Source organism: Schistocerca cancellata, chromosome 6, assembly GCF_023864275.1.
Source record: "Schistocerca cancellata isolate TAMUIC-IGC-003103 chromosome 6, iqSchCanc2.1, whole genome shotgun sequence".
NCBI lineage: Eukaryota > Metazoa > Arthropoda > Insecta > Orthoptera > Acrididae > Schistocerca > Schistocerca cancellata.
In genome coordinates, this window is record NC_064631.1 from 93,326,750 (window position 1) to 93,344,174 (window position 17,425).

The following is a 17,425-nucleotide window of genomic DNA, read 5'->3' on the forward strand; positions in this document are numbered from 1 at the left end:
CACAGGGCCAACACCCGGCATCATGGTGTGGGGAGCGATCTCCTACACTGGCCGTACACCACTGGTGATCGTCGAGGGGACACTGAATAGTGCACGGTACATCCAAACCGTCATCGAACCCATCGTTCTACCATTCCTAGACCGGCAAGGGAACTTGCTGTTTCAACAGGACAATGCACGTCCGCATGTATCCCGTGCCACCCAACGTGCTCTAGAAGGTGTAAGTCAACTACCCTGCCAGCAAGATCTCCGTATCTGTCCCCCATTGAGCATGTTTGGGACTGGATGAAGCGTCGTCTCACGCGGTCTGCACGTCCAGCACGAACGCTGGTCCAACTGAGGCGCCAGGTGGAAATGGCATGGCAAGCCGTTCCACAGGACTACATCCAGCATCTCTACGATCGTCTCCATGGGAGAATAGCAGCCTGCATTGCTGCGAAAGGTGGATATACACTGTACTAGTGCCGACATTGTGCATGCTCTGTTGTCTGTGTCTATGTGCCTGTGGTTCTGTCAGTGTGATCATGTGATGTATCTGACCCCAGGAATGTGTCAATAAAGTTTCCCCTTCCTGGGACAATGAATTCACGGTGTTCTTATTTCAATTTCCAGGAGTGTATATAAACGGCTTAGAAGACAATCTGAGCAGCCGTCTTAGGCTGTTTGCAGATGATGTAGTCGTTTATCGTCTAGTAAAGTCATCGGAAGATCGAAACAAATTGCAAAATGATTTATAAAAGTTATCTGTATGGTGGAAAATTTATCATTTGCGCCTGAATAAGGAAAAGTGTGATGTCGTCCATATGAGTGCTAAAAGGTATCCGTTAAACTTTGATTACACGATAAATCAGTCAAACCTAAACGCCGTAAATTCAACTGAAGCCTAGGAATTACAATTACGAACAACTTAACTGGAAAGAACACACAGAAAATGTTGTGGAGAAGGCAAACCAAAGACTTCTTGGCAGAACACTTAGGAAATGTAACAGATCCGCACTGCACCTTTTCCGTCCTGTTTTGGAGTACAGCAGCGCCATCTGGGATCCTTACCAGATAGGATTAACGGAGTACTTCGAGAAAGATCAAAGAAGAGCAGCACATTTTGTATTATGGCGCGAAATAGGGGAGAGAGTGTTACGGACATGATAATACAAGATTTGAGATGGATACCATTAAAACAAAGGCGTTTTTCGTTGTGTCGAAATCTTCTCACGAAATTTCGATCATTAGCTTTCTCCTCCGAATGCGAAAATATTTTGTTGACGCCGACCTACATAGGGAGAAAAGGTGATCATAATAAAATCGCACGGAAAGATATAGATGTTCGTTTTCTTCGCGCACTGTTCGAGATTGGAATAATGAAGAATTATTGTGAAGGTGGTTCGATGAACCCTCTGCCAGGCACTTGTGTGTGATTTGCAGAGCTCCATTTATATATAGATGTAGATGAACAGCAGATGCAGATGTGCTTGGTGCACCATACGGCATTCGTCCCTTGTGATGGTCAGACGTCGTTGGCCAGAACCTAGACGACGCGAATGCCTGCCCTCACTTCCCTATGTAGCCCACCATCAAACCGTAGTCACAATCGAATGCCCCACAAATGTGAATATTGCACGATTCGATCAGACGGCCAAATTGGTCCCCACAACGAGAGGCCCTTTCAAAAACACGGTCAGGTGCTGACAACGCTGTCTCACACGAGTACACAGCATCTCCGTGTCTTCACAGTGATTACTCAACATCTGACGCAGTTCTCATGCCTTACATACCCTAACACTCAAGGTAACAACAATAAACACTAATAACACTAATGCACTCTGGTGGCCGTTCTACCTGCCACAGATAATTCACACATGGAAAGTACAGTCTAAAAGTAGCTAAAAAGTTGCCAAGGTATCGTATTAATTCGAGTTGGGAACCAACTGTAAACGCCCCTTGATACCGCGGTATCTACATTGGTATCTCGAGGTTTAGAATCGACTACCTGTTTGTTTACACATGTGCAAGTAATTCCCTTTTCCCCTCCAGATACTGTGCCGTACAGGCCTCATAATCAGTTACGAACCTGAAGGCACCATGGACAGGAGTTACACCAATGAAGAGTGTGCTGACATGCACTTCATGTATGGCAAAGGGAATGGCATTGCCGTTGAGCCTGCACAAGTGTATGAATAAGATTTTCCTCTCCGCAGGTAGCCCAACAGGCGTACATTTAGCCGTTACATCAGCGCCTTAAGGAAACCGGGAGTTTCGCACACCATATACGAGAAGATCGATCCAGGTCCATAACATCCGATGTTGAGGAAAGGGTGTTACGCATTGTACACGAATGTCAGAGTACTTCAATAAGGAGGATTGCTACCCAAGAGCGTGTCCTGAGTCATAGCAGCGTGTGGCGCATTTTACATCGGCAAGTACTCTATCTATATCATCTCCAGCGAGTGCAAAACCTCAACAATGTAGATTTCCCTCGTAGAGAGAATTTCTGTCACTGATTGCAAGAACATCTACCCTAAATCCCCTGTTTATAAGCAGTATTCTGTTCACGGATGAGGCTGGATTAACCCGTGACGGTTTTTTTAACTACTAACTGTCACATTTGGCCTATGTCAGTCCTAATGCAAAACACGTTATCATGACATCAGTAGCGTTATTCATTGAACGTCTGGGCAAGACTGCTCAGAGACCGCATACTGGATCACACTTCCTACCCCAGAGATTAACTGTACAGCTGTACATGCGATTTCTGCGGACTGTACTTCCAGATGTACATGATGATGTCCCAGTGAACCAACGCCTGAACATGTTGTACATGCAAGTCGCTGCTGCAGCACATTTTCATTTACGAGTGCGCCTGCTTCTAACTCGGACGTATGGTCAACACTGGATAGGTAGAGGAGGGCCTAAGCCATTGCCTCCAAGGTCTCCGGATTTAAATCCCATGGATTTGTGTGTGGGGTCATAGTAACAGCTTGATCTATGCTACCGAGATCTACTCTCCTGAGGAATTACGCTTGCAGATTGAAGCAGCCTTCCAGCGTTTACACAATCCCCGACTGTCTGAGAGGATTCGCAACTCTTTTCAGAGTCGAGTTCTGTGTTGCAATCACATACATGGACAACAATTCGAACACCTACTTTAACGGTTAGAGATGCCATGTGTTCCTAGACTGTGAATAACCGAACCAGGAAATGCGTTGCATCTCGACAACGGTTGATTTGTGGACCCATGTTTATTGGAGCTTTTTAGCTACTTTTGCCCTGTACTTTTCATGTGTGAATTATTGAACATCGCCCCGAAACAGCCTGTAGAGCTCTGACGAAGTTGTCGGCAACTAAGTGTTTGCGCAGGAGAATTTCAAGAGGTTGTGTTAGAGAAGAATCATCAAGAATCACTCTTCAACTCGCCCATCAAACACTTGCAAGAAGATAATGTGGAGAGACCACCTGAATCACAAATAACATGCCCTAGCAATGGAACCAAATGATTCGGAACACACAGTTCAGTTCTGTAAATGGATTATCCAGAGCCCGCATCTCGTGGTCGTGCGGTAGCGTTCTCGCTTCCCACGCCCGGGTTCCCGGGTTCGATTCCCGGCGGGGTCAGGGATTTTCTCTGCCTCGTGATGGCTGGGTGTTGTGTGCTGTCCTTAGGTTAGTTAGGTTTAAGTAGTTCTAAGTTCTAGGGGACTTATGACCACAGCAGTTGAGTCCCATAGTGCTCAGAGCCATTTTTTTGATTATCCAGCACAGAACTGCAGCGCCAAACTTCCAACAGATGCTTTTTTATTTTATTTTAATTTTTCCGTGGATGAAGTCTCTTTCAAGCGTGATGGTTATATTTTCGCTGTTTGTCCCATTTCTCTACAAACAACAAAGATATTCAAGAGTGAGAGACAAAACTTTGTGAGCCAATAAGAGTTTACAGTCCTGTGGAATGTAACGTAACAAAAACTGATTGGATGATAGTCTAGTCCTGTTTTGAACCTGATATAGTAATCTCTCAGGCATGCTATTGACTCCTTAGGCGAACGTAGTATCTATAGATAACATTAGATTTTTTCTGTCCACTTGATTCACTGAGGGGGGGGGGGGGGGGGGTGTAACTCAGTTTCCTAGGGCAGTGTGTTGTGAATTACATCAGCAAAGAGTTTGATTTCAAGCCGTCGATGGTCACCCACGGCGTTTGAACTGCGCTGCTCCCGCAAGGGAACTGTACACACATTACAGTAAATGTAACAGCGACCCTTGCACTCGAAGCGTTGTGAATGCAAGTGAAAATAAGTACTGCTCCCGCAGACCACTGCGCACGGTACGCAAAAGGAAACGACGTGCGGTTTGCCGTTGGTGAGCAACCATTTTAAATATTTAGTGATATACTACCACATCGTCACAGAATCCGTAGGCATGTATACATTAATGTATTCTCTTTTACGCTGCAGAAACGTCACAGAGAATCTAGAGTAAAAAAGTGCTTGGGAACTTTTCCGAAAAAAATTTCAAATTTTCTCTAATTTATGAGCGACAGTGCGTAATACAGGACGTAATTTAGACGAAAAGTTTGCTTCTGTGCCGTGTGGTTCCTACCAAAGGTCACAGGTCAAATGCGTAGCGAAAATGCATAAGTTAAGGAAAAGGAGGGTCTATACGGATGCTGTTTAGTATTTTTAGGTTAAAATCAACAGTCGAGGTCGCTGTAACATTCGTTTACTGACCAGTTTCAGCTTATGTTAAAGCCATGCTCAGAATGTTCGGGCCTTCCGTATGGGTGGTGTTGGTGGCTCCTCGGATTTTCATGTGATGCCACATAATATCAGGATCGTACACAGTGTACGTGAAAAATCGAGGAGCTGCCAGCACCATCCGTAGGGAGCCCAAAAATTCTGAGGATGGCTTTAACACGAGCCGAAATCGGTCAATAAACAAATGTTATTGCGATCTCGACTGTTGATTTTAACCTAAGTATAGCACCAGATCTCTGCACTCCGCAGACAATGTTGTCTAAATTTATGTTTAGTATGCGCCTGTATTAGTTTTGTTAGATTACTTGAGGTTTGCTTTTAGTGTTTCTTAGATACGTATACTCTGTAGTAAACGCAAATAATTGCTACTGTTACTGGTAGGACGCCAACTTGTATTAAAGCTGAACATTCTATTGAGGTACATTTAAAATATGACTGCCGTAGTTCCTTTCTTCTACCAACAGTAAGAAGATATTAGTAACAACTCTTTTAACCACTCCGAATAAGTAGAACACACAGTTCACAGCTAATGAAGCTAGTGCAAGTAGGAAAGCCGGTTGGAGTGGTCGAGCGGTTCTAGGCGCTACAGTCTGGAACCGCGCGACCGCTACAATCGCAGGTTCGAATCCTGCCTCGGGCATGGGTGTGTGTGATGTCCTTAGGTTAGTTGGGTTTAAGTAGTTCTAAGTTCTAGGGGACTGTTTTTTTGCATGTAGGAAAGACTTGTTGCTGAGAAAAGTTTAAAAATTTTCCTTTATTTGAAATAAAATTTATTTATGGAATAAATATGGACTTTTATGGCGTTATTCTGATTATACGCAATAGCTAAAATGAAAGTTTTCAGAAAAGAGAGAGGCCGTATGTTAAGTTCTAATATATAATTTATGAATGTTATCTTCCTGTAGTGTAGCCTTGTGCAAAAGTGAAACATGGACAATGAATATAGCAGGTAGGAGAAGAATAAAAACTTTTGAAATGTTACAGAAGAACGATTAAGAGAAGGTGGGTGAATCGGATAAAGAATGAAGAGGTATTTAGCTGAACTGGAAAAAAATATCTTCATTGCAGAACTTGACTAAAAGACGGAACAGGGCTATAGGACAGGACTTGGGGCATCAAGGTTGGTTGGTTGGTTGGTTGATACGTGGGAGATGTCCAAAGGGCGAGGCCATCGGTCCCATCGGATTAGTAAAGGATGGGGAATGAACTCGGCCCTGCCCTTTTAAAGGGACCATCCTGGCATTTGGCTGAAAGGGTTTAGAGAATTCACGGAAAACCTAAACCACGATGGCCAGACACGGGTCTGAACCGTCGTCCAGCTGCATGCGAGTCCAGTGTTTTAACCACTGCGCCACCTTGCTCGGTGGACACAATGAGTAGTTAGTTTATCAACAAAGGTAAGTGTGGAATGAAAAAGTTGCGGGGAGAGGCCAAGATTCGAGTACAGCAAACAGGCTCAAGTTGACGTTAGTTGCAATAGTTATGCGGAGATGAAGAGACTTCCTCAAGGCGTGACTAGCGCAAAGAATTTAATGAAATCAATCTTGGAACTGAGTACCACAATAACAAAAACAACAATAACACAGCATCAAGAATTTTTTCCCATAGCCGACAGTACCTGAAAGGTAATGAGGCACAGAGTTGGTTCTAAAGCGCTATCCTGAGGAGCTCTTACATCTATGTGTTTCATTAAAAGTTTAGAGTTTTTTGAGGTTTGTGTTATCTCTATTTCTTTTACCTCATCCGCTAGGTATGATTGTAACCAGTCGTTAGCTACAGCTATTATTCCTAATGATTCTACTTCACTCGGTAGAATCTCACTGCCAATAGCATCACAAGCCTCTGACGTAGCTGACTGACTATACATCTAAGGCTGAATCTTCTCTGCTAGCATTTTGCTTATTCCGTGCAATGGATTATACTCCCGCAGTTTCTGTGCTAATGGCGGGAGATTTCGGGTTACAAGATAGAGAAGAGGCGCATTTGAGAGGAGGAGGGACAAAGGCCCAGAAGGCGAGGCAAGCGCCTTGCAGCACCTGCGGTGATTATCCTCGCGCAGCGCCGCGCGTGTCGTGACTCAAGGCAATCTCTGGTCTGCAAATCCCCGCGCCCGCAACTCAGCCATAAAGCCAGCCGGCTCTTATCTGCGTCCCCGAGCCGCTTCTGCCGATGAGCTTTTCATCTCGCCGACCTGCCAGGGGAAACCTCCAAATTTTCTGATCCGCGCACAAAACGGCTTACCGCCTAATACCTCCCCCCTCCGCATATTCTCGTAATCTCGTTCCGCAGAGTCGTGACCCCGCTTCATCAAGCAGGGAAGCCGCACCTCTCTGAATTATACCGGCACTAGGAGGACCATAGTATATAGGACGCGTAGTTCCGCACCGTTTCCTATTAAACTAAATGCGTTCTTACGGAACATTCGTACTGCTAAGTGGGTGGAGTGAAGACTTCGGCAAACAGAGCAAACTGCGTCGCTCTTTACAGGAGACAACGTGAGATACGAAACAACGACCGACGTACATACTCCCAGAGGTAACGCCATAGCATCGCTGATGTTCACAGACATAGGCCAAGAAATAAAACCACTTTTATTTTCCGTATGGTCCAAAAGTTGTAACGAGTTCTGGGCAAATAATTAGAAATACAGAGGCACGCAATATGATTTACTGTTGTTAACTCTTGTACCAACTGAATTTTTGAGTCAAACTTTTTTTTTTAAACTGCATCGTATGTATGCAGAAAGTTTCTGAGTATCCGGGTTTTAAAGGCGCTGCAGTCTGGAACCGCAAGGCCGCTACGGTCGCAGGTTCGAATCCTGCCTCGGGCATGGATGTTTGTGATGTCCTTAGGTTAGTTAGGTTTAACTAGTTCTAAGTTCTAGGGGACTAATAACCTCAGCAGTTGAGTCCCATAGTGCTCAGAGCCATTTGAACCATTTTTTAGTATCCGGGTTAAAGCGCACTCGACATAGCACAGATAAACAAAAACCATTAATTATTCAAAACGCACCTTTTTACCGGAAATCGCTATTTACCTCATGCACATGCACATGCCTAAATTGGAAAGACCACTGCATTAGTAACAAATCTGGAACAGACAACGTATAGACAAAATTACACTTAAAACGGGAGGCATTTGGTATGACTTGATTGTACTTCAATTTCGGGAATTATACATCGAATATGTTCTATGTTTCTTATTTTCGTTCACGTTTTTGTGACGACTGTTCTCATTTGCTAGAGGGACAAAAACCGGTACGGTCAAGCAAATTTCGCCATGTATATTGTAGTAATAAATCACTTTATCGTATCGGTGTGTTTGATAAGAGATACCTCGATAGCCTCGTCTTCGCTCTCTTCCTCTAGCGATCACCCCCTGTGACTAAGCTGCTGAAATCCTGGTTATCTGGCGTCGCATACTTTCATCATCTCCTTCGTCAGGAACAGCAATTTGTTTCACAATCGGTCTATAGGAGCAGCTGTAACACACTTCCTCACTAGTAGAATCTCCAAAGCCACTTTGCAGTGATTGATGCTGCACCGATTTTGATCGAAATATGAATCACATGCTTTATAGTGTATTATAAACCAAAATATTCGTTCTATTTATAACGAAGCGCTTCATGATTTTCCTTTTTTCCAAATATCGCCGAACTATGCACGCGTAATCTGTAAACTGGACAACTCTCTTGCGGATAATCGGCAGTTTGCTGTGCATATTTTAACGCCATTCAAAAGCTATTGAAACGAACGATAAAGTGACTCAACGCTTATTACTGTTGACGTTGACACTATTCGCACAAGTATCAAAGAAATGTGCAAAAATTACGAGGGAAGAAGTCCGGAATCAACCACTCCGCATTGTTACGTCGTTATTCCTGCGTATACTAAAAATGGGGACATACACATATTTGAAGTAGAACGCCTGTTTCCCTTCTGATTTGCTATATATTCACGTAAAGATCCATCTTCATAAATCCTAGCTGATCCTGTATCTATATCTGAAAAATTAACTGCAAATGGAGATCAGTTTCAACTTAACAAATGAAAAAACTTAACACCATTGGCCTAAAGCTTTCGAATAGTCTTAAAAAAGTTCAACGTTCCTTTTAAAAAGAAACCAACCTGCTTCATAATTTCCGTTAATTCAAGAGTTAATAATTATAAATTCAAATGGCTCTAAGCACTATGGGACTCAACATCTGAGGTCATAAGTCCCGTAGACTTAGAACTACTTAAACGTAACTAACCTAAGGACATCAGACACATCCATGACCGAGGCAGGATTCGAACCTGCGACCGTAGCAGCAGCGCGGTTCCGGACTGAAGCGCCTAGAACCGCTCGGCCATAATAATTATAACAGATTTACGTGACCCACTGCGTACACTCATTTGCTAAAACTTCGTTTTGACACCTTGAACCGTTCACGAAAATTATGGAGTCTTACATCTCACGTGATTCACCGCGTATATATCTGTCCTGGCAAGAAATGCATGTAGCTCTATGATGCTGTTCGCAGATGATGCATTTGCCTACTGACAGATTAAGTTGATGATAAAATGTTACGAAATTGCAGTAAGATTTGCATATGTCACAGCTGGCACTCAAAATTCGAGTACATAAACGTAGCGTATAACGCGTACAGTGACAAAAATACCCCATACTGTTTAACTACACGGGCAACGGTCTTGCCGCAGTGGATACACCGGTTCCCGTCAGATCACCGAAGTTAAGCGCTGTCGGGCGTGGCCGGCACTTGGGTGGGTGACCATCCGGGCCGCCATGCGCTGTTGCCATTTTTCGGGGTGCACTCAGCCTCGTGATGCCAACTGAGGAGCTACTCGACCGAATAGTAGCGGCTCCGGTCAAAGAAAACCATCATAACGACCGGGAGTGCGGTGTGCTGACCACACGCCTCTCCTATCCGCATCCTCATCTGAGGATGACACGGCGGTCGGATGGTCCCGATGGGCCACTTGTGGCCTGAAGACGGAGTGCTTTTTTTTTAAGTACTCGATCGGCAATCTGTAACGAATATAGCTAATACAGTCAAGTAGTGGGCTGGTACATCAGTTCCTAGAGATTTTCCATAACCTTAATAAATACAACAAATACATACAAGAAATACTTCAGTCATCGATTATATGTTCTCCTTCACTATCTACAACTATCTGCCAACGCTGGGCTAACTTTACGATTCTGCGACTGCAGAAATCACGTAGTTTTGAGGCGAAGAACTAATAGAGCCATGTTCGGAGCGCATTTTCCTCCGGAATGGAAGTTCCTGAAGGCTGTTCGATAGCGAGCGGAAAAGTTGAGAATCTGAGGGCGCAAGATCAGATGAATGATTTCCCAACCAAACTACCGTAGAGTGTTCTTTGTCAGTCTAGTAGAATGAGGGAGGGCGGTATTATGGAGTAGCTCCACTTTCTTCGTGGTCGTTCTTCTGGGACTGCGTCTGCAAGACGTCTCTGATGTTGACACTAAATGTCAACAGTGATGGTTACACCTCGGGCAAGCAACATTAATTTTTGAGGATCTGCGCAGATCTTTTCATGGGGAACTGCTGCATTGTTTGGACTCAACCATTACTTTCTTTTCCTTATGTCAGAGTACAGACAAAACTGCTTCTCAGCGGTGAATATACAGGGTAGAAATGGTCGGTACCGTTCACGGGCCAATTGATGACGAGCAAGCAGAGATACACACACGGCCACCCGCTGCTTTTTGCGATTTTGCCTTGGATCATGCAATACCCATCACCCGATTTTTGAACGGTCTTCATTGCATGCGAATGTCGCGCGATACTCGAATGATCACAGTTGATCACAACTACAGTTCTCGGGTACACTGACGTGGATCATGGTGGATTAATGGGTTTAAACAATCTTCGTACAAACCTCGAAGCTATTCCTGGAAGTGGAGAGTCACTTACGTCAAAACGATCCTCCTTAAAACGAGGAAACCATTATCTTCCCGTGCTCTGTCCAATGGCATTACCCCCTTATATGGAGCAAATGTTTCTGGCTGCCTCCGCTACTGTTACCCCTCTACTGAACACAAACAGAAGAATATGTCAGAAACGGTAGGATTTCTCCACTTGGCACACTTTTTTCTAGAGTCCGCAGCACCACTCGCGAGGTCACAGTTCATAGTAACTGACGGAAAGTCGTCGAGTAAAACAGAAGTGATTTCAGGCGTTCCCCAAGGTAGTGTTCTAGGCCCTTTGCTGCTCCTTATCTATATAAACGATGTGGGAGACGAGCAGCCGTCATCGGTTGTTTGCAGATAATGCTGTCGTTTATCGACTAATAAAGTCATCAGAAGATCAAAACAAACTGCAAAACGATTTAGAAAAGATATCTGAATGGTGCGAAAAGTGGCAGTTGAATAACGAAAAGTGTGAGGTCATCCGCATGAGTGCTACAAGGAACTCGCTAAACTTCGGTTAAACGATAAATCAGTCTAATCTAAAAGCCGTCAATTCAACTAAATACCTAGGTATTACAATTACGAACAACTTAAATTGCAAGGAACACACAGAAAATGTTGTGGGGAAGGCTAACCAAAGACTGCGTTTTATTGGCAGGACACTTACAAAATGCAACAGGCCTACTAAGGAGACTGCCTACACTACGCCTGTCCGTCCTCTTTTAGAATACTGAGGCGCGGTGTGGGATCCTTACCAGGTAGGACTCACGGAGTACATCGAGAAAGTTCAAAGAAAGGCAGCACGTTTTGTATTATCGCGAAATATGGGTGAGAGTATCACAGAAATGATACAGGATTTGGGCTGGAAACCATTAAAAAGAAAGGCGTTTTCCGTTGCGACGGAATCTTCTCACAAAATTCCAATCACCAACTTTCTCCTCCGAATGCGAAAATATTTTGTTGACACCGACCTACATAGGGCGGAACGATCACCACGATAAAATGAGGGAAATCAGAGCTCGTACAGAAAGATATAGGTGTTCATTCTTTCCGCGCGCTGTACGAGATTGGAATAATACAGAATTGTGAAGGTGGTTCGATGAACCCTCTGCCAGGCACTTACATGTGATTTGCAGAATATCCATGCAGATGTAGATGTAGATCTCCAAATGACAAAATGATAACATGTAAACTCCAATAGCAATAGTTAACGAAAAGATTTCGCGACGTTTCGACGAGTGACATGTTCACCATCTTCTGGCGAAAACTGGAGATTTTGCAGATGCCATCCAAGTTATATACGCAGTGTGACCCCTCCACCTGGCTCCGGGAGACTGAGTACGATGAGAGACCTGAGTTTCCCCTGGCGTATACAACTTTCAAATAACTTCCGGGAATTCAGCCAGGTAACACTTTCAGCGACCGCCGATATTTCGGCGGGAGAACACCCCGCCATTTTCAAGGCAAACTGCAACGGACAGGCGGCGTACATGCAAATTTAATACCTCGGTTCTCGGACCGAAGCAGGAAAGATAGCACACACACACACACACACACACACACACACACACACTGAACACTAGTGCCACCAAAGATGACCAAAGTCAGAGCTATCGATAGTGAGACTATGAATTCGCAGGTGAGGCAGCATTGACTCTGTTCCTCCGTTTTTTGACAAGGGAGAGAGCCGGATTCCAAACAGAGTTTAAACAGAAACCTCCATCCCTGTTAACGAGGTTACTTGCTAATTTAATCTCAACTGCCTCCCTAATGACACGTGCATGCCAATATCTCGGTGTTATTATTATTGAGTTCCGTTAAGGATGATCTTGGACTGCGTAAGGAGGGTGTATATCGTATTCCTTGTAGCTGCGGCATGGCATATATTGGTCAAACTATCAGGACCGTGGAGGACAGATGTACTGAGCATAAACGGCACACACGATTACAGCAGCCAAATAGATCTGCTATTGCCGAACATTGGTTGGATACTGGTCACCCCATGTTATATAATAACACCGAGATATTGGCATGCACGTGTCATTAGGGAGGCAGTTGAAATTAAGTTAGCAAGCAACCTCGTTAACAGGGATGGAGGTTTCTGTTTAAACTCTGTTTGGAATCCGGCTCTCACCCTTGTCAAAAAACAGAGGAACAGAGTCAATGCTGCCTCACCTGCGAATTCATAGTCTCACTATCGATAGCTCTGACTTTGGTCATCTTTGGTGGCACTAGTGTTCAGTGTGTGTGTGTGTGTGTGTGTGTGTGTGTGTGTGTTTTATCTTTCCTGCTTCGGTCCGAGAACCGAGGTATTAAATTTGCATGTACGCCGCCTGTCCGTTGCAGTTTGCCTTGAAAATGGCGGGGTGTTCTCCCGCCGAAATATCGGCGGTCGCTGAAAGTGTTACCTGGCTGAATTCCCGGAAGTTATTTGAAAATGAGTACGATGAGGCCGGCGGGCGGGGTGTGGGGTGAAGTCGCGGTGTTGGGGTAACGGGCGCGCCGTCGGCATCTCTGTCAGAGCGTTACGGCACTGAACCGCGAGTAGGACGGTGGTGGTTGCGTTCTCGACGAACTGCCGCTATCGCTGGATTCAATGCCGCACTCAGGTGGTAACCTTCGTTTCCGTTTACAAGATTCCCGTGAATCCGAATTTCGATGGACTCTTTTGTGACGCTGTTACAATAGCCGGAGGGTCGCCAGAGCATCTTGGTGTTCTCGAAGCACCTGAAGGAGGTATTTGGCAGAAATGGATACAGCGAAGCGCACATTAGGAGGGCGTTTATGATGAGACAAGTCGCGGAAAATCGGGAAGAGACAGAAGAAGACAAGAAACTCGCATTCCTTCCGTATCGTGGACTGCTGTCAGATAAAACTGGGAGGCTTCTGAAACGTCGAACACAAAAACAGTCTTCCGACTATCTTAGAAGACGAAATAATGTCTCGGCTCTTTAAATTTAGACTCAACCTACCAGGAATTTACAGTATCGTCTGCGAATGCGGTCACCAGTACATTGGACAAACGCAGCGATGTATTTCTAAACGCTGAGAGGAACACGTCAGGCATGTGCGGCTGGAATAGATGGAGAAATCGGCGATAGCAGAACACAGCATCACAGAAGACCACACATTTGAGTTCGTGAACGCCACGGTGCTCTTCCGACTTGTCGGTTATTGGGACATGTCATAAAGGAGTCCATCGAAATTCGGATTCACGAGAATCTTGTAAACAGACATTAAGGATACCAACTGAGTGCAGCATGGAATCCAAAGATAGCGGCAGTTCGCCCGCTACCCCCCCCCCCCCCCCCACCATCCGGCTGTCTGTACTCAGCCTCCGGAAGCCAGGTGGAGGGGACAAGTCGCAGATATAAGTTGGGAGGCATCCGCAAAATCTCGATACTTCGCCACAAGATGATGAGTACGTCACTCGTCGAAACGTGGCGGCTTTGTGGAACACTGCCACTGGCTGGAAACCCAAGAGCTTTTCATTAATTATACACGGTGTTACAAAAAGGTACGGCCAAACTTTCAGGAAACATTCCTCACACACAAAGAAAGAAAATATGTTATGTGGAGATGCGTCCGGAAGCGCTTACTTTCCATGTTAGAGCTCATTTTATTACTTCTCTTCAAATCACATTAATCATGGAATGGAAACACACAACAACAGAACGTACCAGCGTGACTTCAAACACTTTGTTACAGGAAATGTTCAAAATGTCCTCCGTTAGCGAGGATGCATGCATCCACCCTCCGTCGCATGGAATCCCTGATGCGCTGATGCAGCCCTGGAGAGTGGCGTATTGTATCACAGCCGTCCACAATACGAGCATGAAGAGTCTCTACATTTGGTACCGGGGTTGCGTAGACAAGAGCTTCCAAATGCCCCCATAAATGAAAGTCAAGAGGGTTGAGGTCAGGAGAGCGTGGAGGCCATGGAATTGGTCCGCCTCTACCAATCCATCGGTCACCGAATGTGTTGTTGGGAAGCGTACGAACACTTCTCTGACGCTGACATTAGGGTTATCGTCAACTGCACGAAGAATTGCCTCGTCCATTGCAGGTGTCCTCGTCGTTCTAGGTCTTCCCCAGTCGGGAGTCATAGGTTGGAATGTTGCGTGCTCCCTAAGACGCCGATCAATTGCTTCGAACGTCTTCCTGTCGGGACACCTTTGTTCTGGAAATCTGTCTCGATACAAACGTACCGCGCCACGGTTATTGCCCCGTGCTAATCCATACATCAAATGGGCATCTGCCAACTCCGCATTTGTAAACATTGCACTGACTGCAAAACCACGTTTGTGATGAACACTAACCTGTTGATGCTACGTACTGATGTGCTTGATGCTAGTACTGTAGAGCAATGAGTCGCATGTCAACACAAGCACCGAAGTCAACATTACCTTCCTTCAATTGGGCCAACTGGCGGTGAATCGAGGAAGTACAGTACATACTGACGAAACTAAAATGAGCTCTAACATGGAAATTAAGCGTTTCCAGACACATGTCCACGTAACATCTCTTTATTGGTGTGTGAGGAATGTTTCCTGAAAGTTTGGCCGTACCTTTTTGTAACACCCTGTATAATGGCGGGAAAGTCTACATTCTCAAATAGCTGCAACAGTGAACTACAAATAAAAAATGACGATCGACACATAAACCCACAGCAACCGGAATACAAACAAGCAAAAGAAAAACGCTACAAACCATGCACTATCCTAATACACTGAAGCGCCAAAGAAACTGGTATAGGCATGCGTATTAAAATACAATGTAAACAGGCAGAATATGTCGCTGCGACTGGCACGCCTCTATAAGACAACGAGTGTCTCGCGCAGTTGTTTGATCGATTATTATTGCTGCAATTTTAGTGAGTTGGAACGTGGTGTTATAGTCGGCGGACGACCGGTGGGACACAACATCACCGAGATAGCGATGATGGGATTTTTCCATTTCACGAACGTACCGTGAATATCAGGAATCCGATAAAACATCATATCTCCCACATCTCTGCGGCTGGAAAAAGATTCTGCAAGAACTGGACAAAGACGACTGAAAAGAATCGTTCAACGTGACAGACATGCAACCCTTCCGAAAACTGCTGCAGATTTCAATACTGGGCCATTACCAAATGTCAGCGTGCGAACCATTAAATGAAACATCATGGAAACAGGCTTTCAGAGCCGAAGGCCCACTCGTGTACTCTTGATGACTGCACGACACAAAGCTTTATGCCCCGCCTGAGCCCGTCAACACCGACATTGGACTACTGATGACTGGAAACATGTTGCCTGGTCAGACGAATCTCCTTTTCAATTGTATCGTGTCGATTGACGTCAGAAGGGGGCTGCTCAGGCTGGTGAAGGCTCTGCAATGGTGTGGCGCATGTGCAGTTGGAGTGATATGGACCCCTGACACGTCTAGATATGACTCTTATAGGTGACACGTGCGTAAGCATCCTGTCCGATCACCTGCATCCATTCATGTCCGTTGTGCATTCCGACGGACTTGGGCAACTCCAGCAGAACAATACGACACGCCACCCGTCGAGAATTGGTACAGAGTGACTCTAAGAACACTCTTCTGAGCTTAAATATTCCACTGGCCACTAAACTCTCGTGACATGAACTTTATTGAGCATATCGGGGACGTCTTGCAACGTGCTGCTCAGAAGAGATCGCCACCTGCCCGTGATCTTATAGATTTGTGGACAGCCCTGCAGGATTCATGGTGTCAGTTCTCTCCAACACTACTTCAGACATTAGTCGAGTCCATGCCACGTCGTATTGCAGCACTTCTGCGTGGTCGCGGGGGCCCTACACCATATTGGACAAGTGTACAAGTTTCTTTGGCTCTTCAATGTACATAGGAATGTTTATATGGGCTGATTTAAGGAGGAATGGTGACATACAGGGCGAGAAAGATAAAAGTTATATGAAAATATTTGTAGACTGACGCGGTATTGACCCATGTTAGTGAACAGATGAATTGAATATCAGAGTAATTCTGGGAAACGTGACTTGTGTATTGACCAGTTGAACACAACAGAATCCGGCCGGAGTGACCGAGCGGTTGTAGGCTCTACAGTCTGGAACCGCGCGACCGCTACGGTCGCAGGTTCGAATCCTGCCTCGGCATGGATGTGTGTGATGTCCTTGGGTTAGTTAGGTTTAAGTAGTTCTAAGTTCTAGGGGACTGATGACCTCAGCAGTTAAGTCCCATAGAGGTCAGAGCCATTTGAACCATTTGAACCAACACAACAGAAAATGGTGCTGATGATAAAACAGCGCGTGAACTCTGTCGAATGTTACGAGAAGCACAATTCGTTGAAAATGAACTCTCAGCTTTTTTCACTGTACAAGTGGGAATTAAAGAGATCGTCGGCTCGAAACATCATTAAAAACGACCTGTATCTGTATCCTTACAGACCTTTGTGTATGAGTAAAAGCGTCAAAAGAAGTTTCGCGTGCTGCGTTCTACCGACAGTTTCCGAGTGATCTTGAATCATGGCTTTTTGACGTTAGTTTTTCATTTCTTCAAACGAGGTCTGGTTCAGACTGTCTTGGTATTTGAGTTCACAGAACGTGCACCACTATGCATAACAAAATCCCTATCAGTACTTTAAAGTGTCGTTGCATAATCTCACGCGTTGTGTTTGATGCGCAGTGTCTGATGACTGCATAGTAAAACGATTCTTCCACCGAACGGTTAATGCTAACTGATATGTCCAGAAACTGTGTAAT

At 45.1% G+C, this 17,425-nt stretch overlaps 1 protein-coding gene and 1 pseudogene across 11 annotated transcripts in view; one reads left to right on the plus strand and one right to left on the minus strand.

Moving 5' to 3' along the window:
• The window catches only part of LOC126088583 (titin), a 1,213,778-nt gene that overhangs the window by 703,643 nt on the left and 492,710 nt on the right, over nt 1–17,425 (minus strand). The gene's annotated exons all lie outside the window — the stretch shown is intronic.
• LOC126089523 (5S ribosomal RNA) lies at nt 9,427–9,544 on the plus strand (annotated as a pseudogene).